The sequence below is a fragment of the Phyllobates terribilis genome, unplaced genomic scaffold (genome assembly GCF_046119375.1).
Source record: "Phyllobates terribilis strain yellow unplaced genomic scaffold, ASM4611937v1 Scaffold_4__5_contigs__length_816908805, whole genome shotgun sequence".
NCBI lineage: Eukaryota > Metazoa > Chordata > Amphibia > Anura > Dendrobatidae > Phyllobates > Phyllobates terribilis.
This window is the reverse complement of record NW_027362764.1, coordinates 234,905,698-234,929,210: the sequence shown is the minus strand read 5'-3', so window position 1 is coordinate 234,929,210 and position 23,513 is coordinate 234,905,698. Positions and strand designations below refer to the sequence as shown.

At 49.9% G+C, this 23,513-nt stretch overlaps 1 long non-coding RNA gene across 1 annotated transcript; it reads right to left on the bottom strand.

Annotated features, from left to right (window-relative positions):
* Positions 1 to 559: 559 nt before the first annotated feature.
* On the bottom strand, positions 560 to 21,916 carry LOC141264305 (uncharacterized). Its single transcript, XR_012319882.1, has 2 exons — positions 21,612 to 21,916; positions 560 to 905 (listed from the first exon to the last, which is right to left on the bottom strand). It is a non-coding gene; the product is annotated as an uncharacterized lncRNA (long non-coding RNA).
* Positions 21,917 to 23,513: the final 1,597 nt, after the last annotated feature.

Genomic DNA, 23,513 nt, shown 5'->3' with positions numbered 1-23,513 from the left:
ATAAGGATGTGGGCTGCACATAGCGGGATGGGGCCACAGGATGTGGGCTGCACATAGCAGGATGGAGGCTGCACTTAACAGGATGGGGGCTGCACGTAACAGGATGGGGGCAGCACGTAACTGGATGGGGGCTACACGTAACAGGATGGGGGCGGCATATAACAGGATGGGGGTGGCATGTAACAGGATGGGGGCGGCACGTAACAGGGTGGGGGAGAATATACCAATAAAAATGCTCGCCACCCTGGCATAGAACGGGTTCAATAGCTAGTCACATATATTCTGCAAGAAAGAAAATCTAACTGATGCATATAAATAGCCCATATACACTAAGTACAATGTCACAGACACCATATATACCTGTGAGCATCCGTTCCACCAAAGGGTCACCAAACAACCTTGATAATGTGGGAACTAAAAAGAATGTATAGCAATTACAGAAAACTAATATACTATTACAGCATTATAAAAATATCCCCATCCCCCTATCCCATTCCATATACTGGTAAAACATATCTCCATCTATTTAAATATTTCTACAAAAGACAGGAGAAAGGGAAAGCGGAAGGGAAAGGGGAAATTTATTTTATTTAGTGAGCCATCCTCCAGAGGTCTAAGGAAATCGACATCCAACATTTGTCAGAAACATCTCCTGCATCATCATAAAAAAGTGTCCATATCAGAATTATGCCAGAGAAGATAGCAACATGTCCAGTTGGAATTAGTGGCACCGCGATCCGGATATTGATTTTCATCGTTTCGGACAGAGGAAAAAATTTTTCTCCAGTAGAAAAATCGCAGCGTTCCTCATAGAAATGGGAGCAGACATATTCAGATCTTTTTCTCCAGATAGATGGTTCCTGGGTTCCATGGTCAGCATATAAGGCAATAAATCAGGTTCTTTGCTATGATCAAAGAAAAAAGGAAAGGAAGAAATATTAACACCACACCATAAAAATGATTAAAAAGTAGAGATCACAGGAAAGGTGAGAAACTAAGTTTCTCATTCAACCCATTTGGGGACATTGTTCCCAAGTCCACAATCCATCTCAACTCAAGCTGGGGAAGTGTCTTTTTTATATCCCCATCTGTGATCCCACAGTGGACTCTATCAATACCTTTAATTTTGAATCCCCATGGGTCAGAGTTGTGATAGAGTCTGAAATGCTTCAGTATGGTTTTTAAAGTCATAGGATCCTCCACCTCCCCTGTCATCGCAATCTCCCTAACATGCTCCCGAACACGTACACGTAGCTCCCTGGAAATAAGCCCAACATATATCTTATTACATGGCTAAACTCTGTAATATATAATGAAGGATGTAGTGCAGGATATCTAGCTGGTGACCTCGAAGGTCCGAGTCCCATCCGCCGTAAATGAATTTGATCTTACAATGTTATCCTTGGTACAGGCAAGACAATCCCCGCAGGGATAACATCCCCACCTCTGCTTACTATTACCAAAAAAATTCCTCGTTTTGGCCACATAATGGCTGCTTACTAAATGGTCTCTTAAATTTTTATCACGTCTGACCGTCATGAATGGAAATTCGGAGATCTCCTTTTTCAGAACAGGATTTGCCGTAATACCGGCCAGTGTTTTCTTAAAATGTTTTTCAAAGGATTTGCTGCAGGATATGTAGCTGGTGACCGCGAAGGTCCGAGTCCAAACGCCGATGTAAATTAATTTGATACCAAGACTAGGTTCATCTCCACCTTCAATTGTGAATGGTACTCTATAAAAAACATTTAAAAAAACACTGGCCGGTATTACTGACGGACCCTGTTCTGAAAAAGGAGATCTCGGAATTTCCATTAATGACAGCCAGACATGGTAAAAATTTAATTGTGAATGGTACTCTATGAAAAACTGAAAAACATTTGAAAAAGACACTGGCCGGTATTACTGAGGGATCCTGTTCTGCAAAAGGAGATCTCGGAATTTCCATTAATGACGGACAAACGTGGTTAAAATTTAAGAGACCATTTAGCAAGGACCATTATGTGGCCAAAACAAGGAATTTTTTTGTTTTTTTTGGTAATAGTAAGCAGAGGTGGGGATGTTATCCCTGCGGGGATTGCCTTGCCTGTACCAAGAATAACATTGTAAGATCAAATTCATTTACATCGATGGATGAGACACAGACCTTCGCGTTCACCAGCTACATATCCTGCAGCACATCCTTCATTATATATTTCGGAGTTTGCCCATGTAATAAGATATAAGATACTGTATATTAGACGTTTTAGCGATTTTCTTAGCGAATTTTTCAACGGTTTGACCCACAGCCTTGGTCTTTCTCAAGAGTAGAGATGAGCGTTGTTCTAATCGAACTGTTCGCCAATCTCAAATTCGAGCTGTTTTGGGCGGTGTTCGAGCCGTTTGGCGAACACGAACAATTTGAGAAAAATTCGGCTGTTCGAGGTTATGTTCGATAACTGTTCGTGCACCAAAATCATAACTGGATTCTTTCTCAGTAATGATGAAAATTAATGTTAATACGCAGTTTGAGTGTACAGCGGGGCGGGGGGAGGGGCAGGGGATGGATCTCTGCAGGAACAATGAAGATCTCCATTTTTTTTTTCTCTTTCCCGCATTTACAGTGGGGAGGTGCAATCTGTCAGCCTATCAGCAGCGCACACAAGGAGCGAAGTGCTTTTTTTCACACAAGCAAGGGCATGTGTCATTGGCAGTGTATGTCACATGTCCTTGCCCTATAAGACCAAGCCATTTTCCCCGTCGCCACCATTTTCTCACTGCTGCAGCTGCGTGTTAGACGGCACCGCTGTTGCTGTGTGCGCTATACCTTGTTAATTTCAAGCCAATTTTCGCACAAATCTACAGATAGCTTTGGAGTAGGGAATAGTTGTGATTGCAGTCCTTTTAAGGACTAGGTTACAGCATTTCCTACGACTTTTATCAGGCAGGTCTGTGCTCTTAAATAGATAGATTGTGGGAGTAAAGACTAATTGTAATTGGAGTCCTTTTCAGGACTAGGTTACATCAGTTCCTATCAGTTTTTGCCAGGCAGGTCTGTGCCAGTGCTGTGCAAGTTTTTTTCACAGCATTTGGCTGAATCTAGCAAAGCTAATCCTTTTTGGCCTATTGCAGAGTGTGTTAGTCAGTGGAGTAGCCTATCTGTGTTGCAAGATATACCACCTGTGTATAGAATACCAATTTTTTTACTGCACCTAGTGAAGTAAAATCTTTTGGGCATAGCATCATTCTATTAGTCCATCTATACAGACCTCCATCAGGTTGCAAACTGAATATATTTTTTTCTGCATCTACCTCTGAAAAAATATTGGGCTTCTAGCTGTGTGTGGGACTTGTTGTATTAGTCCATCTATACTGACCTCCATCAGGTTGCAAACTGAATATATTTTTTTCTGCATCTACCTCTGAAAAAATATTGGGCTTCTAGCTGTGTGTGGGACTTGTTGTATTAGTCCATCTATACAGACCTCCATCAGGTTGCAAACTGAATATATTTTTTTCTGCATCTACCTCTGAAAAAATATTGGGCTTCTAGCTGTGTGTGGGACTTGTTGTATTAGTCCATCTATACTGACTTCCATCAGGTTGCAAACTGAATATATTTTTTTCTGCATCTACCTCTGAAAAAATATTGGGCTTCTAGCTGTGTGTGGGACTTGTTCTATTAATCCATCTATACAGACCTCCATCAGGTTGCAAACTGAATATATTTTTTTCTGCATCTACCTCTGAAAAAATATTGGGCTTCTAGCTGTGTGTGGGACTTGTTCTATTAATCCATCTATACAGACCTCCATCAGGTTGCAAACTGAATATATTTTTTTCTGCATCTACCTCTGAAAAAATATTGGGCTTCTAGCTGTGTGTGGGACTTGTTGTATTAGTCCATCTATACTGACCTCCATCAGGTTGCAAACTGAATATATTTTTTTCTGCATCTACCTCTGAAAAAATATTGGGCTTCTAGCTGTGTGTGGGACTTGCTCTATTAATCCATCTATACAGACCTCCATCAGGTTGCAAACTGAATATATTTTTTTCTGCATCTACCTCTGAAAAAATATTGGGCTTCTAGCTGTGTGTGGGACTTGTTGTATTAGTCCATCTATACTGACCTCCATCAGGTTGCAAACTGAATATATTTTTTTCTGCATCTACCTCTGAAAAAATATTGGGCTTCTAGCTGTGTGTGGGACTTGTTCTATTAATCCATCTATACAGACCTCCATCAGGTTGCAAACTGAATATATTTTTTTCTGCATCTAGCTCTGAAAAAATATTTGGCCTTCTAGCAGTGTGTGGGACTTTCTCTATTAGTCCATCTATACTGACCTCCATCAGGTTGCAAATTGAATACAATTTTTTTCTGCATCTAACCCAGCCAATAGTTTTGGCCTAATACCACAGTTTGGCCACTCAGCTCTGCTCGGTTCCCATCCATTGTTTTTTTGTGCAAACAACTCCAGAGTTGTTAATTAGTTAACCACCAAAATGAGTGGAAAAAGGCCTGCTGCTGGTGGAAAGGGGAATAGGCGTGTTGGGAAGGGGAAAAAAGGTTGTGTCCGTGGGGTAGGTGTTAAAGCAACAGTAACATCTGCAGAAGAAAGACCATCTTCCAGCCAAACTAAAATGTCTACTTCTTTTAGCGGACAATGTGATAAGATCCCTTTCTTACGGCCACGCCAATCGCTACAAATTCCAGATGAGGCACAAAAACAGCAGGTGCTTCAACGGATATCAAGTGCTCCTTTAAGTGGGCTCTCCTCCACATCAACTTCAACATCACAAATACTCCAGTCCTCAAAGGTGTCACCCCAATCGCACTTGCTTCCTCACAGCTCCCAAATCTCCAGCTGCCCGTCTGAGTATGAGGTAGAACAGATGGTTGAGTCTGCAGAGCTGTTTACTCATACTATAGCCTGGGAATCAGAGGTCGACTCCAGCGCTTCTGTGAATCCAGACGAGGAAATGATCTGCACTGATGCCCAGAATCTTTATGAGTCGGATCCAGGACCAAACGCAGAAGGTTCTGACCATAATGTAGACCCTCATTCCCAAACTGTAACTCCTGTTGGTGGAGACAATGAGGAAGACGATAATAAGACTCAAATACCTGATTGGAGCGACAACCTTAGTTTTTTGTCAGGGCAGGAACAGGTTGGCTCTGAGGACGACGGGTGTGATAACGCACAGGGTGATGATGATGAGGTTGGAGATCCCACTTACTGTCAACCCACAGTCAGCCAAGAGATGAGGTCAGCAGAGGAGGTGGAGGAAGATGCTAGTGATGACGAGGTCAGGTTGCGCCTTCCTGGACAGAGACGTAGTACTGGAAGCACGTCAACAACTGCATCCTCAAACACAACTCTGCCTCTCACCACAAGTCGTGGTGGCTCTTCAGGTCGCATGGGTGCTAAGCCTTGCATAGCCTGGGCATTTTTTCAGATCAATAAAGATGACCCAACTCGTGTTATCTGTAACATTTGTCAGCAAAAGCTAAGTAGAGGCCAAAAAATACATAGTTTGAGTACTTCATGCATGAACCGGCACATGGACATGAAGCATAAGTTGCAGTGGGAAGCTCAGTGTGCTACAATGCGGCCTAGCCGGCCGGTCCAACCACCGTCTGCCATATCTTGTGCATCCACGGCCTCTTCATCCTCTGTGACTGGGGGGACAGCAGTCACACCTGTTTTGGGGCGCAGACCTGCCACCTCTTTACCCGCAACAGCCAGCGTGATTGGCAGGTCATCATTTTCTTTGGAGGTGGTAACACCAGCTGGTGTTGAGCGCTGTCCGACATCGATAGCACCACCTTTGGATCAAGGCAACCTAACATGTCCGCCTGCATCTTCCTCACAGACCGGCAGTTTGCCGGGGACACCCTTATCAACCCCGTCTAAGCACAATAGCCAGCCCTCGGTCCCTCAGATGTGGACAAGTAAAAGACCATTTCCTCCTAGCCATGAGAAAGCTAAGAGGTTGAATTTCACCATCTGCAAGTTCTTGTCTACAGAAATGCTGCCTTTCCGCCTGGTGGACACAGAGGATTTTCGAGACCTTATGTCCGTCGCAGTGCCCCAGTACCAGATGCCCAGTCGGCACTACTTCTCAAAGAAAGGTGTGCCTGCGCTCCACCAGCATGTCGCACACAACATCACCGCTTCTTTGAGAAACTCTGTGTGTGACAGGGTGCATTTCACCACAGACACTTGGACGAGTAGGCATGGACAGGGGCGTTACATGTCGCTGACTGGGCACTGGGTAACTATGGTGACAGCAGGACAAGGGGCTGCTGTCCAAGTCTTGCCGTCCCCACGAGTTGTGCGTCAATCCTCTTTATGTCAAAGTTCCTCCACTGCTTCTGCCTCCTCAACCTCCTCTCGGTCTTCCACCTGCACCCAAAGCCTGTCTGGTCATGCCACAAGCTTTCTAACTGCGCAGAAGGGATCCTGCACACCTCCTTACTATGCTGGCAGTAGGGCTCAACGTCATCAGGCGGTTTTTACATTGAAATGTCTGGGAAATGTGAGTCACACAGCTGAGGAGTTGTGGTCAGCTCTGGAGAACCAATTTCATGAATGGTTGTCTCCACTGGACCTGAAACCAGGGAAGGCCGCGTGCGACAATGCTGCAAACCTGGGTGCGGCCCTTCGCCGGGGCAATGTCACACACGTGCCTTGTATGGCTCACGTGTTGAACCTGGTTGTCCAGCAATTTTTAGCCCACTATCCCAGACTAGATGGCCTTCTGCAGAGGGCACGGTCGCTGTGTGCTCACTTTCGCCGTTCGCATCCCGCAGCTCAGCGACTTACATCTCTACAGAAGTCGTTGGGCCTGCCACTTCACCGGCTAAAATGCGATGTGCCTACCCGGTGGAATTCAACTCTGCACATGTTGCAGTGACTGTGGCAGCACCGACAAGCCCTGGTGCAATACGTTCTGACGTATAGCCTGGGCCAACGAGATCCAGAGGTGGGGCAAATCACGCTGGAGGAGTGGTCTCAGATCAGGGACCTATGCACCCTTCTGCACAGTTTTGAAATGGTGACGAAGATGTTTAGTGCTGACGATGCCATTATCAGCATGACTATTCCGGTGATTTACATGCTGGATCACATGTTAAACAGAATTCGGAGTCAGGTGGTGGCACAAGAGGAGGTGGAGGAAGTAGAGGAGGAGGAGTTGTATGCGGAAGGGCTAACATCTGCAAGGTCCAGACGGTCGGCAGCACCAAGGCGGCAGGCATGTGAGGGTGGGGGAGATGGTTTTACCAGGGCGCATGGTAGCAGCCAAACTAGTGATGAAGGTGCAGGAGCCCAGGAAGAAGTGGAGGATGAACTGATGGAAGACTCATCAGATGAGGGAGACCTTGATCACATTTCTGTTGTGCGAGGTTGGGGGGAGAGGACAGAGGAAGGAAGCATGATTGTTACCTCGCCACCAACACAACAGGGACTTGGTGCTCCTGGATGCACAACACACATGAGTGCCTTCTTGTTGCACTACCTGCAACATGACCCTCGAATTGTGAGAATTAGAAATAATCCTGACTACTGGGTTGCCACACTGTTAGATCCCCGGTACAAAAGTAAATTTGCAGAAATTATTCCTGCCATAGAAAGGGATGCACGCATGCAGGAGTATCAGCAGAGACTGTTGCAGAATCTTACATGTGCTTTTCCACAAAATACCAGTGGTGCACGTAGTGAATCTCACAGTTCCAACTTGCCAACCGTGGGACCGTCAAGTGTTCAGCACTCAAACCGTAACAGAACCACAGTATCTGCTGGTAACATCAATTTTGCGGAATCATTTCACCACTTTTTTAGCCCATCCTTTGCAAGGCCACAGGAGACAAGAAGTCTGACACATAGTCAACGCCTAGAGACGATGGTACAGGAGTATCTCCAAGTAAACATTGAAGCCACGACTGTGTCACTGGACCCTTGCTCTTTTTGGGCTTCCAATCTGGATAAATGGCCGGAGCTAGCCACTTACGCCTTGGAGATCTTGTCATGCCCCGCAGCCAGCGTTCTGTCTGAACGTGTGTTCAGCGCTGCTGGCGGTGTGCTGACAGATAAGCGCACGCGGCTCTCCACTGATAATGTAGACAGACTCACGTTCATAAAGATGAACAAATCATGGATCCGAAACGACTTTTCTACCCCTGTGTCATCCTGGGGAGAGTAAAAGCTTGATGATTGGTTAAAATCACCCTACCAACCATTTTAAGCTTTCAAATTACTAATCATGTTTATCTGTATCTTGGCTGGAAAATAATTTGGGCTTTGTAGCAGTGTGCAGCACTGATTCTATTAGGCCATCTATAATAAGCTCCACCAGATTTAAAATTACTAATCATGTTTATCTGTATCTTGACTGGAAAATAATTTGGGCTTTGTAGCAGTGTGCAGCACTGATCCTATTAGGCCATCTATACTAAAGCTTCACCAGATTTAAAATTAATAATAATTTTTAGCTGCATCTAGCCCGGAAAATAATTTTGGGGCTCCGAGATGCGCAAGACACATAAGTGCCTTCTTGCTGCACTACCTGCAGCATGACCCTCATATTGTCAGAATTCGAAGTAATCATGACTACTGGGTTGCCACACTCTTAGATCCCCCAAACTTTTCGATCAACCTTTTCATTTTAATAAAGACCAAAAAAATGGTCATTTTTGAAATTATAAGCATTAGCAGGTTGTTAGAAACTGAAATCAAACAGTTTTCAACTCAAAACTTTATTCTAGGTGATGTTACATTTTTACATAGGACCCCTTGTTCGAAAGGAGCTTCTGAACTCTCTCGTCCATTGAATTTGTCAGGTTTTGGATGGTTTCTGCTTCAATTGTTTTGCATGAGGACAGAATACCCTCCCAGAGCTGTTGCTTAGATGTGAACTGCCTCCCGCCATCATAGACACTCCTTTTAATGATGCTCCAAAGGTTCTGAATGGGGTAGAGGTCAGGGGAGCATGGGGGTCACACCATAAGTTTGTCCCCTTTTATGCCCATATCAGCCAGAGATGCAGATGTTTTATGTGCAGCATGAGATGGTGCATTATCATGCAGAAAAATGATCTTGCTGTGAAATACACGGTTCTTCTTCTTGAACCATGGCAGGAAGTGCTGTTTGAGAAAATCCACATACATTATGGAGTTCATCTTTAGCGCCTTCAGGGATCCTAAAGGGGCCGACAATCTCTCTCCCCATGATTCCAGCCCAAAACATTACTCCACCTCCTCCTTGTTGGCGCTGTAGCCGTGTTTGCGTGGGGTGTCCATCAACCAGCCATCCTCCACTCCATCCATCTGGACCATCGAGCGCTGCACGGCACTCATCCGTGAACAAAACTGTTTTGAAATCAGTCTTCATGTAATGTTTGGCCCACTGGAGCCATTTCTGCTTGTGTGAAGTGGATAGAGGAGGTCGACAGGATGGCGTATGCACAGCTGCAAACCTCTGAAGGACCCTGCATCTTGTTGTTCGGGGGACGTTGGAGGCACAAGCAGCTTCAAAAACTTGTCTGCTGCTATGACAAGGCTTTTTTGCCGCTGCTCTTTCAACCTGACGTAATTGCCTGTAGGAAAGAGTCCTCAATTTGCCCTTATCAGCACGCACACGTGTGTACTGTGAATCAGCTACATACTTCTTGATTGCCAAGACACTTCATCCTGATCATCGCACAATGTTGATTGTAGTCATGCCTTGACCTAAACACTCCACAATTTGTTGCTTCTCAGCAGCCGACACATCCTTTTTCTTTCCCATTTTGGCAGAAAATGTAGGCTGCTTAATAATGTGAGACAGCCTTCTTAAGTAGTCTTGCCTTTCATTGGACACACCTGCCAAACTAATTAGCACAGGTGTCTGCAATTGCTTACAGTGATATAAAGAGCCCTGACACACATCACCATCAATGAGTTTAACTGACAAACAAACAAATTCTTCCCTTATCACTCCTAAACACTTTTTGCATAATAATTTGGAACACAGTGTACATGTGCTTTTCCACAAAACACCAGTGGTTCACGTAGTGAATCTTACAGTTCTAACTTGCCAACCGTGGTCTGTATGGAGTTGTTCAATAAAGGGCCCAAAATTAAGATAACATAGATGGGAGAGGTCTCTATGAATAGGAATTCCTAAGTATTTGATACCCTGTGAGGGCCAGGCAAAGGGAAAGTTGGACTGGATGGAATCCTATATGGATTTGGGGAGGGAGACATCGAGGGCCTCAGACTTCGCTGCATTGATTTTAAAATTTGACCATGTAACAAAGTGATCTATTTCAGCCATAACAGCATGGATGGATATATGTGATTGAGTGATATATACTAGGACATCATCAGCAAATAGAGAGCACTTGTACTCGGTGCCTCACATCTCAATCCACCTAATATTGGGGTTATGGCGAATTGATGAGAGCAGGTGCTCCGTCACTAGGATGTATAAGAGAGGGGACAGAGAACATCCCTGCCTTGTCCCATTGGTGATTGTGAAAGGTGATGAAAATGTTCTGACGCGCCCCCTGGGCCTTGGGACACCCGGAGCCGGACCCTTTTTGGTGGATGCTGGTGGTTGTAGTCTCCGTGGCGGCAACCCGGTTCCGTGGCTCAGGGCGGTCAAACCAGTGGCGGAACTATTTATGTGGTTTTGATGTTTAAATGTCCGACTACGCCACCCGTGGATTGCGGTCAGAGTGAACCGCCGCTCCAGGGCAGACCGCTGAGGCTGGTGTTGTGGGTGCAGCAGAGCGCAGCATAACTCCCCACGGGAGGAGTATAGCCTCAGGGCAGTGTATGCGGAGGATGGGGGTGATGGTGCAGGGCAGCAGCAGTAACGACACAGAGTCAGTGATGCAGTCCAGGGCCTTTACTCACAGTTCTTATTATCCAGACCACGTCTGCAGGTAACGGCTGCCCACGTCGTACTGTGCTCACCAGGTGAGGGGCTCAGACAACTCCCAGATAACTTTGGAGTGCTTCACAGGACCCCCTTTGTGTGTCCTTTGTCTGGCCTTTCTTACCAACCTTTCTGTCCGGCTGCCTCGGGCCTCCTCTTGGTAAACTTGGCGCCAGTTTCCCTGACCCTATGTGGTGCCTTCCTAGCGGGTGTAGCGAGGGGCTGCGCCACATAAAATGTCACAGCCTCCTGTTTCTAGCTGAGGGTCGTTTCCTGCCTCCACTAGTTTCGGGGACCGGTCTCCCCCTTTCGCCTGACCCCTCCACGCAGGTGGATTCGGGCGTGCGGTGGCGACTCGCCCGTCCGCACCCCTGAGATCCCTTCGTTCCTCGTTCCTGGAGCCTTCTCCGCTCCTCTTCCTTCCTTCTCCCTCTTCCAGGCCTGGGCCTCTGTTACTAGGCCCGCCTCCGGAGCAGAGCTCATGCAGAGCCCCTGCTCCCTGCCACTTCTGCTCAGACTTCTCTGCACTGAACTAAGATGGTGCCCACCTTTTATACTCCCTTCTCAATGCACCCAGGAACTGCTTCCTCCCTGCTCCTGCACTACAGGGTTCCCCTTCCTCAGTGTTCCCTCCCCCCACTCCAGCCAGGGACAGGGACTGTCATGCCCATCTCAGGGGCATATTGGTCGCCCTGCCCCACGGCAATGTGGTGTAATGCATGCAGGTGTCGGGTCCTGATCCACACTACATCCTTACCTGAGAGTGAGATATCACACCTCTGGGTGAGGTGCAATACCTCTGTAGCAACCGAGCCCTCAGGGTGCTACAGTTCCATTTATCTTCAGCCTAGGTGACGTATTGCGATACAGGGCCGTGATTTTGGCTATAAAAGGGTCCCCTAGACCCCTACCCCAAGCTTTCTAAGAGAATCATATATGGCGTGCCAGGAGACTCTATGGAATGCTTTCTCAGCATCCAACGAGAGTATCTAATTACAAATTTTTAACTGCATCTAGCCCAGGAAATACTTTGTGCCTAGTAGCAGGGTCTGCTAGTCAGCGGATTATCCCAGCTGTTAAGCAAGCTACACCACCTGTAGTTTGGACACTTCATTTTTTCAAAGGAAATGCTTCGGGACCACGGGATACTCAGTGAAGAGCATCAGGAGGCACCCCAAGGCATAGGGGCTCGGACTGGCAGTAGGATGCCTTGCGGTGGACAGCCGAGCTCGATCCTTATAAAAGCTTTTTAACTGCAGCAGCTTTAGTGGACGCTACTGGAGCTGGAATTACGCGGCTGCTGGCATGAGACTTGCCCTCCAATAGATCCTTGTAAATGTATTTAAAGTGCATTTTTTCAAATTAGAGAGACAATTTAAATTAAAAAGCTTAGAGCTGCCTCCACCACAGGGGGGCTCGCTCGACCCACCAGCAGACAGGCACCAGTATTGGGAGAGGGGGGCTGGCCATCAGGGTTCACCGAGGCTCTGGCACAAACCCGGCGACACGGAGGTGGCACGGGCAGGAGCGGACTGAACGTGTCGGCTTCTCACTTTTTGGATTTTAGAAGGGCATGACATGCCTATATCTGTGTCTCCCCCTCCTTTTACTCCTCCACCTCTTTTCTTTTCGCATGACTATATGTACTTGTCACTTTTCCATGTGTTAGTTGTGTCTTCTGAGCAGTTTGTCAGCTTTTGGACACCTTTGAAAGTGTTTTCTATGTGTGTGATGAACCTGTAGCCGCCATCTTGGTAATGATAAATCATATCCAGGGATGGCCACACTTCAGCAGCCCCCACCCTTGGGACCTTCTGTTAAAACGTCAACTAGATAGTTTCCCCCCATCCAGGCTCCTGTAAGATAAGAAGCCTACTTAACACTTGAATGCTAGGAGCTTCAAAGACTTCGAGAGGAAACACAGCCAGCAGGGGGGGGTGCTTCGTCTATCTGTACCTGACCATTTGTCCCATAGGACTAGTTTCTTTGTCTGTCACAAGCATGGAGGCATAAGATATAGAAACATGAATAGTACACGCATGTTGCGTGGGATGGGCCAATAAAAAAATATCACGGCGTCCCGGAGCCATTGCGCACACAAGCCTCCGCGGTAGACGTTTGTACGTGCTCTGGAAGCCAAGATATAGCGCGGAGCCATTCCTGAGGACCGTATGGTATCATAATTGATATCAAAAGGTCGGTTACGGCGGCCCGAATCCATGGGAACCCCTGGGGGTATCATGAGACCATCCCAGAAGAAGTTATTGGGTTCCATAGAATTTGGGCTTCTGATCGAAGTTAGACCTGAGGGTGGAGACTGAGCCAGCTGACCTCACCAGCAGTGGGCGGGACGGGGCAGGTAAGATAGCAGGACAGACAAGAGACAAGTCAGTCTTGACCCAAGAGTGGTGTGCTGAACATCTGAGCACCAGCTGAGGCCACCAAGGGGAGGAGCAGTTTGACCATGCGGTGGTAGGCCTCAGCCTGTAACAAAGAACCGTGCCTGCGATCGCAGAATCCTCTCCCTGCGTCACAAGAAAATCAAGAAACCGGTAACTGATATGCTGTGGCGATTCTGTGTGTTGTATTCCATTGTTGTATAGTTTAGCCTGACCTTATACCTGTGTATATTTAGTTGTATATCGTGTATCTAGTGTATTATTATAATCAATTACCTCAAGTAATTGTGGGCCTGCCTTTTATTCTGCATAACGAACGCACGTCCGTGTGAGCTCGGCTCAAGCCAAAAACGCTACCCAGGGTTGGTTCCTGACCCGATATAGGCCCATTCACGGACTGGGCGTATATCTAAAATAGGGACTGGTGGCAGCATACCAACTGGGGATTGGGGAAGGCTGGTAGTGACGGTCGGAGGTTCAGATATATATATTCCTGGCGCGGCCAAGGAAGATATATATACCGCCCTCACTACAGAGGGCCCCGATACCCAGTAGGTTACAGGACAGTCTCCCTGGCGACCGCTTATCCTAGGTGCAGTTCCTTGACTGACCTGAGGCTAAGAGGGCGCTAGCGAGTTGTGCTGTGTAGTGACGTTACGGTTTAGTGACGTTGAAGGGATAACACACTACCGTGTTCCCTGCGCTGGTTGCAGCTTCCTGGCACTACTTTCTCTAGGTGCAGTACCTTGACTGACCTGAGAGGTAAGGGGGCGCCAGAGAGCTGCACCCACCGGCCGGCTTTCATCACATTGGTGGCAGAGCGGTGGGATTGCAGAATAATAGTGTTGTGGGACCCCTACTCCCAGGCACTAAAGACTGCCAGTGGTAACTTCCACTGCTGGAGTCTTAAGGTCAGCCCAACGTTAGACGGTCAGGCTAAAAGTATAGCAAGGTGTGTGCAAACTCAGGGTTGCAGCGGTGTCGGTTACCAAGATGGCAGACGGCACCAGGAGCAAGACCCTGCAAGAGGCTAATGCTACGGTCCGTGTGGCAGGAGGGGAGGACATTGTTACTCATGGCGAGGAGGAGTCCAGCCCGGGCACCTCAGGGAGCCAGTCCCCAGTATACGGTCCCGCAGTGGGCTTCCCACCACCTACCCAGCCCAGCCTGTCCAGATCACAAGCCCTTTTACAAGCGGCTATGGCAAGTCTCCAGTCTCATGGCGATGCCGTCTACAAAACCCTCCTGGCAGCATCAGAGAAGGCAGCGGAGGAGGAGCGTGCAGAGCGGGCTGCGGAGCGGGCTGCGGAGCGGGCTGCGGAGCGTGAAGCTGCAGAGCGCCGGGAGGCTGCGGAGCGTGAAGCTGCAGAGCGCCGGGAGGTTGCGGAGCGTGCAGAGCGAGCTGCGGAGCGCCAGCACCAACTGGACCTGGCCCAGCGGGGGCTTCCGCTAGAGCAACCAACCCATCAGGAGACCAAGTCGTCCAAAGTCCGAGCTGAGGACTTCCCTCTACTGGAGAAGGATGGGGACCTGGACTCCTTTCTGGTGGCATTTGAACGGACCTGTCTTCAGCACCATCTGGCCCGGGATCAGTGGGCCAGATACCTGACCCCCCGTTTGAGGGGTAAGTCCCTGGATGCCTTGGGGGACTTACCTGCCGGGGAGGTACAGAACTACGACTGCATCAAGCGGGCCCTGATCCGGCAGTACAACCTCACTCTCGAGTCGTACCGCCAGAAGTTCCGGAGCCTGCTGCGTGGCCCCAAGGACACCTGGACCGATCATATGCGGGCGCTGTTGAGAGCCGCAGAGCACTGGACCTCGGGTCTAGCGCTTACTACCCGCCAGGAGGTCCAGGAACTGTTCGTCACGGAGCAGTTCTTGTGGAACTGCCCAGAGGACCTCCGACAGTTCCTCCGTGACCGAAAACCAACAGGGGCTTCTGCTACAGCCGCCCTGGCAGACGAGTATGCCAATAACAGGGCGCCTGAGCTGAAGAAGTCTGCCAGCAGCACCTGGAGAGGGGGTAAGCCCAGTCATGCCCCTGTTTCCCCGGCCCCTAGAACACAAGGGGTGTATCCCCCTGTTGCCCTCTCCAGGCAAGGACCAGACGTAAGACGTTGTCATCTATGCAACAAACCAGGACACTTTAGGGCTGAGTGTCCCCAGCGCCAAAAGACCCCATCCCAGTCCCAGAGAGCGCCCAATGTTTTGTGTGTGGGAGGGGGTGGTGGTAGGTCCCTGGACAACATCCAACCCGTCACCATAGGCCGTTCTGCGGTCATGGGACTGCGGGACACGGGCGCTGAACGAACACTGGTACGGCCTGAGGTGGTGTCCCCCCAGGACTTGGTACCAGGAAAGACTCTTTCCGTCTCCGGGGTTGGAGGCGTGGAGCCGGCACTTCCCGTTGCCATGGTGTATTTGGACTGGGGTGCCGGAAGGGGGATGCGGGAGGTGGGAGTAACGCCAAATATTCCCGCAAATGTTTTATTAGGGACCGTCTTGGGGCGTCTAGTATCGCAGTATGTACCCTCTGAACCCCCAAGTTCGGCCCCCCAAGAGTGTATTGATTTGTCTGCTGCTAATGCCAACCATGTTGTATGTAGTGTGTGTCCTGCTGAGGAGGAGGGAGTGAAACCTGAGGGTAACACCTGCACAGACACAACACAAACAGGGTTAGTGAAAGCAGGTGGGGAGTGTGGGGATGCCCGCAGAGGTGCTCAGCCGGCGTGCCGTGACCTCTTGTCCTCCGGTGAGGGAGGGGGCGGGCAGGATTCTGTAGAGGGAAGCTCAGGGATGGAGAGGGGGGCAGCTACCGGCAGTGTAGGGCTCCCAGGGGTATCCAGGCTGCTGAGTATAGGCCCACTGCAGGGGGAGGAACAGGCCATGGGAGGTGGGGGTGTCCCAAGAGAGGAGCCGCCAGGTAAGACCCCAGGGCAGGAGTTCCCCACATCCGAGATGTCCAAAGGCCTAGGAAGCCTGCCTGATCGGGCGGCTTGGTCAGAAACAGAGGGGAAGCAGGCACTACCCACGGTCACAGCGGTCATAGCCGCTGTCACCAGGAGTGGGAGCGCCGGAGCCCAAGGAGCCTTGCAGAGGTCCGACGGCTTCCCCACTTCTGACCAAGTGTCTGCCGGGTCAGACAGCGGCCAGGTGACATGCCCGGAGGGGCTGACAGAGGATGTGGCAGTTTCGTCGATTCTGGCCACATCAAGTCAGGAATTTCAGGCTGCGTTGGAAGCAGACGACAGCCTGAAAGCTCTCAAGGAACAGGCGGCACAGCCTCCCATGGAGTCAGACTGCGAGCGTGTGGTCTGGGACCAGGGACGGCTGTACCGGGTAACGGTCCAGCAGGGTTCACCGGAGGCGTGGCCCAGGGACCGACAGTTAGTGGTACCCTATCCGTTCAGGGCGGAATTGTTGCGGATCGCACACGAGATTCCGATGGCCGGACACCTAGGGATCGCTAAAACCAAGGCCAGGATAGCTCAGCATTTCTACTGGCCTGGGATGGGAGCCGCGGTGGGTGCCTACTGCCGTTCGTGTGACACCTGTCAGAGGGTGGGGAAGGCGGGGCCGCGCCCCAAAGCCCCACTGGTAACTCTGCCAATCATCGAAGAGCCTTTCTCGAGGGTCGCTGTGGATCTTATTGGACCTCTGTCCACTCCCAGCCACTCCGGGAAATGCTTCATACTCACGGTAGTGGACTATGCCACCCGGTACCCGGAAGCGGTAGCTTTGTCGTCCATTCGGGCCGACAAGGTGGCTACCGCCTTACTGGAGATCTTCTCCAGAGTGGGTTTCCCCCAAGAAATGCTCACCGACCGAGGGACCCAGTTCATGTCGCGGCTGATGGAGTCCCTCTGTAAGCAAATGCAGGTGCAACATCTGGTGGCCAGCCCGTATCACCCACAGACTAATGGCCTGTGTGAGCGGTTCAATGGCACCTTAAAGCAGATGCTTAAGATGTTGGTCGACTCCCACGGGAGAGACTGGGAGCGTTTCCTCCCACACCTCCTATTTGCTTACCGGGAGGTTCCGCAGGCCTCAACGGGGTTCTCCCCCTTTGAGCTCCTGTACGGGCGACGGGTACGGGGCCCCCTGGCTCTGGTGAAGGAAGCATGGGAAGGGGATTTGGCCACCCCCGAGGTGTCGGTCATCGAGTATGTCGTGCGCCACCGGGACAGGATGATGGCCTTGGCAAAGCTGGTGCAGGACAATATGGCCCAGGCCCAGGCCGACCAGAAGCGGTGGTACGACCAGAATGCTTGTGAGAGGACCTACCAGGTGGGTCAAAAGGTGTGGGTACTGGTCCCCGTACCACAGAACAAGCTTCAGGCAGCCTGGGAAGGTCCCTACTTCGTGCACCAGAAACTCAATGCCGTCACCTATCTGGTCACCCTGGATCACGCCCGTGGAAGGAGGAAGGCCTTCCACGTGAACATGATGAAGGCTCATCATGAGCGGGAAGCGACTGCCCACCCAGTGTGCAACCTTCCCGAGGAAGGAGAGGTAGAAACCCTCCTGGATCTGCTCACCCAAGCCAAGGCGGGTGGGTCCATCGAGGATGTGGGGGTTGGCCACCAGCTCACGGAGGACCAACGGTCCCAGCTGGGGACCACCCTGCACCCCTTCCGGGGGCTGTTCAGCAGCCTGCCCGGAAGGACTGAGATGGCTGTCCACGACGTGGACACTGGCGATCACCCGCCGATCCGGCGTTCAGCATATCGGGTCTCTTTCGAGGTGCAGGGAAACATGCGCCAAGAGATAGACGAGGTGCTGAAGCTGGGGGTGATCCAGGCATCCAGCAGCGCGTGGGCCTCGCCTGTAGTCCTCGTACCAAAGAAGGACCGAACTACACGGTTCTGCGTGGACTACCGGGGGCTCAACGCTGTAACGGCCACCGATGCGTTCCCCATACCACGCATCGATGACCTGCTCGATCGGATGGCCGGGGCTAAGTACCTGACCATCATGGATCTGAGCCGGGGGTACTGGCAGATTCCTCTGACCCCCGCGGCAAGGGAACGCTCTGCCTTTATCACCCCTTTTGGACTGTACGAGTCCACAGTGATGCCATTCGGCATGAAGAATGCCCCTGCCACTTTTCAGCGGATGGTCAATACGCTGCTTGAGGGACTTGAAGGGTACGCGGCTGCGTACTTGGACGATATTGCAGTCTTCAGTCCCACTTGGGAGGATCACCTAGAGCACCTGCGGCAGGTGCTCGGTCGGATCCACCGGGCAGGCTTGACCATCAAGCCGGAAAAGTGCCAGCTGGGCATGAGTGAGGTCCTCTACCTGGGTCACCGGGTAGGCGGGGGGGTTCTGAAGCCAGAACCGGGGAAAGTGGATGCCATCGCATCCTGGCCCACTCCTAGGACCAAAAAGCAGGTGATGTCCTTCTTGGGGACCGCCGGGTACTATAGGAGGTTCGTCCCACACTATAGCACCCTGGCCAAGCCCCTGACGGACCTCACCAAGAAGAAGCTGCCCGTCGCAGTCGACTGGACAGTCGCCTGCGAGACAGCTTTCGGGGCACTCAAGGCCGCCCTAAGTAGCTCCCCTGTACTGCAAGCTGCCGACTTCGACCGGCCGTTTGTGGTACAGACCGACGCCAGTGACTTTGGCCTCGGTGCTGTGCTAAGTCAGGTCAACACGACAGGCCAGGAACATCCTGTCTTGTACCTGAGCAGGAAGCTACTGCCCCGGGAGGTGGCTTACTCCACGGTGGAAAAAGAATGCCTGGCAATTGTATGGGCCCTGCAGCGTCTGCAGCCCTACTTGTACGGGAGCCATTTCACCGTGGAGACGGACCACAACCCCCTCAGCTGGTTACACACGGTCTCTGGGTCGAATGGCAGGTTGCTACGCTGGAGCCTCGCTCTCCAGCAGTACCACTTCTCCATTCGCCACAGAAGAGGCCGTGACCACGGTAACGCTGACGGGTTATCCCGGCAAGGGGAGGGTGCAGAAGGACGCACGGGGGAACACAGGAATGTGCTACCCCCTCGCGCCCTCGTATAGGGGGAGGTGTGATGAACCTGTAGCCGCCATCTTGGTAATGATAAATCATATCCAGGGATGGCCACACTTCAGCAGCCCCCACCCTTGGGACCTTCTGTTAAAACGTCAACTAGATAGTTTCCCCCCATCCAGGCTCCTGTAAGATAAGAAGCCTACTTAACACTTGAATGCTAGGAGCTTCAAAGACTTCGAGAGGAAACACAGCCAGCAGGGGGGGGTGCTTCGTCTATCTGTACCTGACCATTTGTCCCATAGGACTAGTTTCTTTGTCTGTCACAAGCATGGAGGCATAAGATATAGAAACATGAATAGTACACGCATGTTGCGTGGGATGGGCCAATAAAAAAATATCACGGCGTCCCGGAGCCATTGCGCACACAAGCCTCCGCGGTAGACGTTTGTACGTGCTCTGGAAGCCAAGATATAGCGCGGAGCCATTCCTGAGGACCGTATGGTATCATAATTGATATCAAAAGGTCGGTTACGGCGGCCCGAATCCATGGGAACCCCTGGGGGTATCATGAGACCATCCCAGAAGAAGTTATTGGGTTCCATAGAATTTGGGCTTCTGATCGAAGTTAGACCTGAGGGTGGAGACTGAGCCAGCTGACCTCACCAGCAGTGGGCGGGACGGGGCAGGTAAGATAGCAGGACAGACAAGAGACAAGTCAGTCTTGACCCAAGAGTGGTGTGCTGAACATCTGAGCACCAGCTGAGGCCACCAAGGGGAGGAGCAGTTTGACCATGCGGTGGTAGGCCTCAGCCTGTAACAAAGAACCGTGCCTGCGATCGCAGAATCCTCTCCCTGCGTCACAAGAAAATCAAGAAACCGGTAACTGATATGCTGTGGCGATTCTGTGTGTTGTATTCCATTGTTGTATAGTTTAGCCTGACCTTATACCTGTGTATATTTAGTTGTATATCGTGTATCTAGTGTATTATTATAATCAATTACCTCAAGTAATTGTGGGCCTGCCTTTTATTCTGCATAACGAACGCACGTCCGTGTGAGCTCGGCTCAAGCCAAAAACGCTACCCAGGGTTGGTTCCTGACCCGATATAGGCCCATTCACGGACTGGGCGTATATCTAAAATAGGGACTGGTGGCAGCATACCAACTGGGGATTGGGGAAGGCTGGTAGTGACGGTCGGAGGTTCAGATATATATATTCCTGGCGCGGCCAAGGAAGATATATATACCGCCCTCACTACAGAGGGCCCCGATACCCAGTAGGTTACAGGACAGTCTCCCTGGCGACCGCTTATCCTAGGTGCAGTTCCTTGACTGACCTGAGGCTAAGAGGGCGCTAGCGAGTTGTGCTGTGTAGTGACGTTACGGTTTAGTGACGTTGAAGGGATAACACACTACCGTGTTCCCTGCGCTGGTTGCAGCTTCCTGGCACTACTTTCTCTAGGTGCAGTACCTTGACTGACCTGAGAGGTAAGGGGGCGCCAGAGAGCTGCACCCACCGGCCGGCTTTCATCACAATGTGTTTCTATGTGTTTTTGTTTGCCTGCCATTGGTTTTAACGGTGTTCGAAGGTGTTCAACGAACAGTTCGACGAACAGTTCGGCGAACACACGGGTGTTCGACGAACCGAACCGAACTCGAACACTACGGGGGTGGCTCAACACTACTCAAGAGTTGCTATTTAGCGTTTCACAGTTTACTGTATATGTACGGTCCTCAGTATAAGTGAGTACTCCTACTTTGAAAAGTAAGATTTTAATCAATGTCTCACTGAACACGATTCCAAACTTTTAACTTAACTTTTAAGACCAAATTAGTTGATGCAAAATCTTATTCAAAGTAAAGATGAGCAGATAGATCTGTGGAGGAACGAGTTTGAGTCGTCCATATCTCCCTCTCTCACCCTCCAAGGCCGACCTCCCATGGGCCTTCTCTGTGGTACTTATGTTATTACTAGAAATGAAATTCTGGTGCAGAAAAAAAGGACTAGATTTTTCCTCTTATTTGAACCTGTACAATATTATATTTCTCCACAAGAAGGCAGCAGAGGATAACAAATAATATAAATTGGGGAAATTGACCTCTTCACACCCCCATGACATATATATTCATTATGGAGGGGGTGCAGGTGTATGGAGCAGACTCAGCAGCTGAGCCTGCTCGGTATACACTAGTGCAATCCTTATGAGACATACTGTACTGCATGAAGGGAGCAGGTCTGAGGGCTTAACCCTTCTACACAGGAAACACAACACAAGTACTGAATGCAGGAGGGGAGGTAAGGGTTAACATGCTCACACTCACAGGAGGAGGCAAGAAGGGCAACAGAGAAGATGTTATCCCAGCAGAGCTACAGGAAGGACAGGAGCTGAGGATGGTTCATACTTTACTGCTGGAGGACGTCACTGTTGGTCCGGGGTCGTCCCAGGAATCCTGTACTTGGCTGAGCTTCATTCTACCAGTGAGAGCTGACAGGAGAAGATGCCACTCTACTGCTCCGTCAGCATCATGTCCGGGGAGCAGCGGCTTTCTGCCGCCTCCTGCTCATCTGCGACCTGCGGATACTCAGAAACCTGCAGAATCGGAGGCAGCATTCAGTGAGCGCTGATTGGCTCTTGCTGTCAGGTGACTGCACTTAGAGCTAAGGGGGGCTTATCTTAAAGAAAAATAAACCTGGATCTTTTCATTTTTTCTTGTTAATATTCTCTTAATCATCTGTTGGGTCATATCCTAGTCCTTGAGGGGTGCAGTTTTTAAAATCAGGTCACTTATTAGTTTTTTTTACTGTACTAGTATTGCAGGGGGCTCTGCAAATGTGAAATGGCCACAAAAGCCAAGCAAAGTCCAGCGTTTATGGCCCACAGAAGCTGCAGGTCAAGTTTTTTGTGCCACCAGAGCACACAGATTGGCAGATTTGCATTTTCTGCCATTGAAACACAAGCCATGATTTTTTCTCGCCACCAGAGCACAGTCTAGCACTTGTGTTCCCCCGGAGCGCACTATGTGGTCTTTGCTGCTACCAGAGCACAGCCAAAACTTATTTAACCCTTAGAATGAAGAGCTCAGATATATGGCGCAAAGGATCAAGTGTACAATTCCCAGAAAAGACCCATCTATTGGCTTCTTTTGTGTAAAACACGCGGGACGCTCTTAATGGGAGAGAATATACAACGCGTTTCAGCTTTACAAAAGCCTTCAGCAACAATGGCAATAGATAAGGTGATAGTGGTTATTTATAAAATGATGAAAATATCTTTAAAGTCTGTAGATCCAAAAATGTCAGGACTGCAAGAATATCTAATGTGTATGAGGTGCAAACAACTGTCCACCTACAAGTTATGCTGGTTTGGAGAAGGACAGGAAATTGTAATAAAAATCACAATTCTTTTGTTCTCAAATGTGCTGAGGTGGCTGAGGTTTCTTGAATTAGTCCCTTCTCCGTTTAAAACACAAGATTGCTCAGCCGACACAAGCGAACATGTGCACGGGGACGTCGGGAGATGGAGCTGTCGGCCAAACAAGGGTCCTGCAAACATCTAACTGATGACCCCCTGTGAAGACACGGGGTCTTCCGTGGGCATAATACTACTCAGACAACACAGGATGAGGGTTAAACAGTGTGGCAATATTTATTGAACCACCAAACAGACAGTAACATATAGAACAGTCCCAGCAAATACCCAAGATGGTGCAAAATTACACAGTCTCACTCTTTCGCTGGCCCGCTGGGAATGGAGCAAGTGTGACTTTGGGACTTCCAGGGCCAATTACCTCAGCCAGTGACACCCCTCTTTGGGTGGGCAACCACATAGAGGAGGTAGCAGCAAGCTTAGGAAGCTGACAGTCCATTGAGGTACGTAGCCAGAAGACTTATGGGTCCCAATCTGGATTTCTTCGACTGTATATCGGTTCCATGTGAATGGATGGTCCTAACCTACCTACCCCAAACATATCCATGGGACCAGGTGACCAGAGGGTCACAATCCTGTTTTTTCACAAACGTTTCCATCGGAACAGGCGACCAGATGGTCCCAGCCTGGCGTCTCAGAACATATCCATGGGACCAGGTGACCTGAGGGTCACAATCCTGGTTTCCCCAAATGTCTACCTAGGGTCAGTGATGGTCAATGGAGCAGATCTGCATCCTTCCAGCCAGGGCCATGTTACCATAGGCTGACTTCATGCAGAATCCAAATCTGTGTCCTT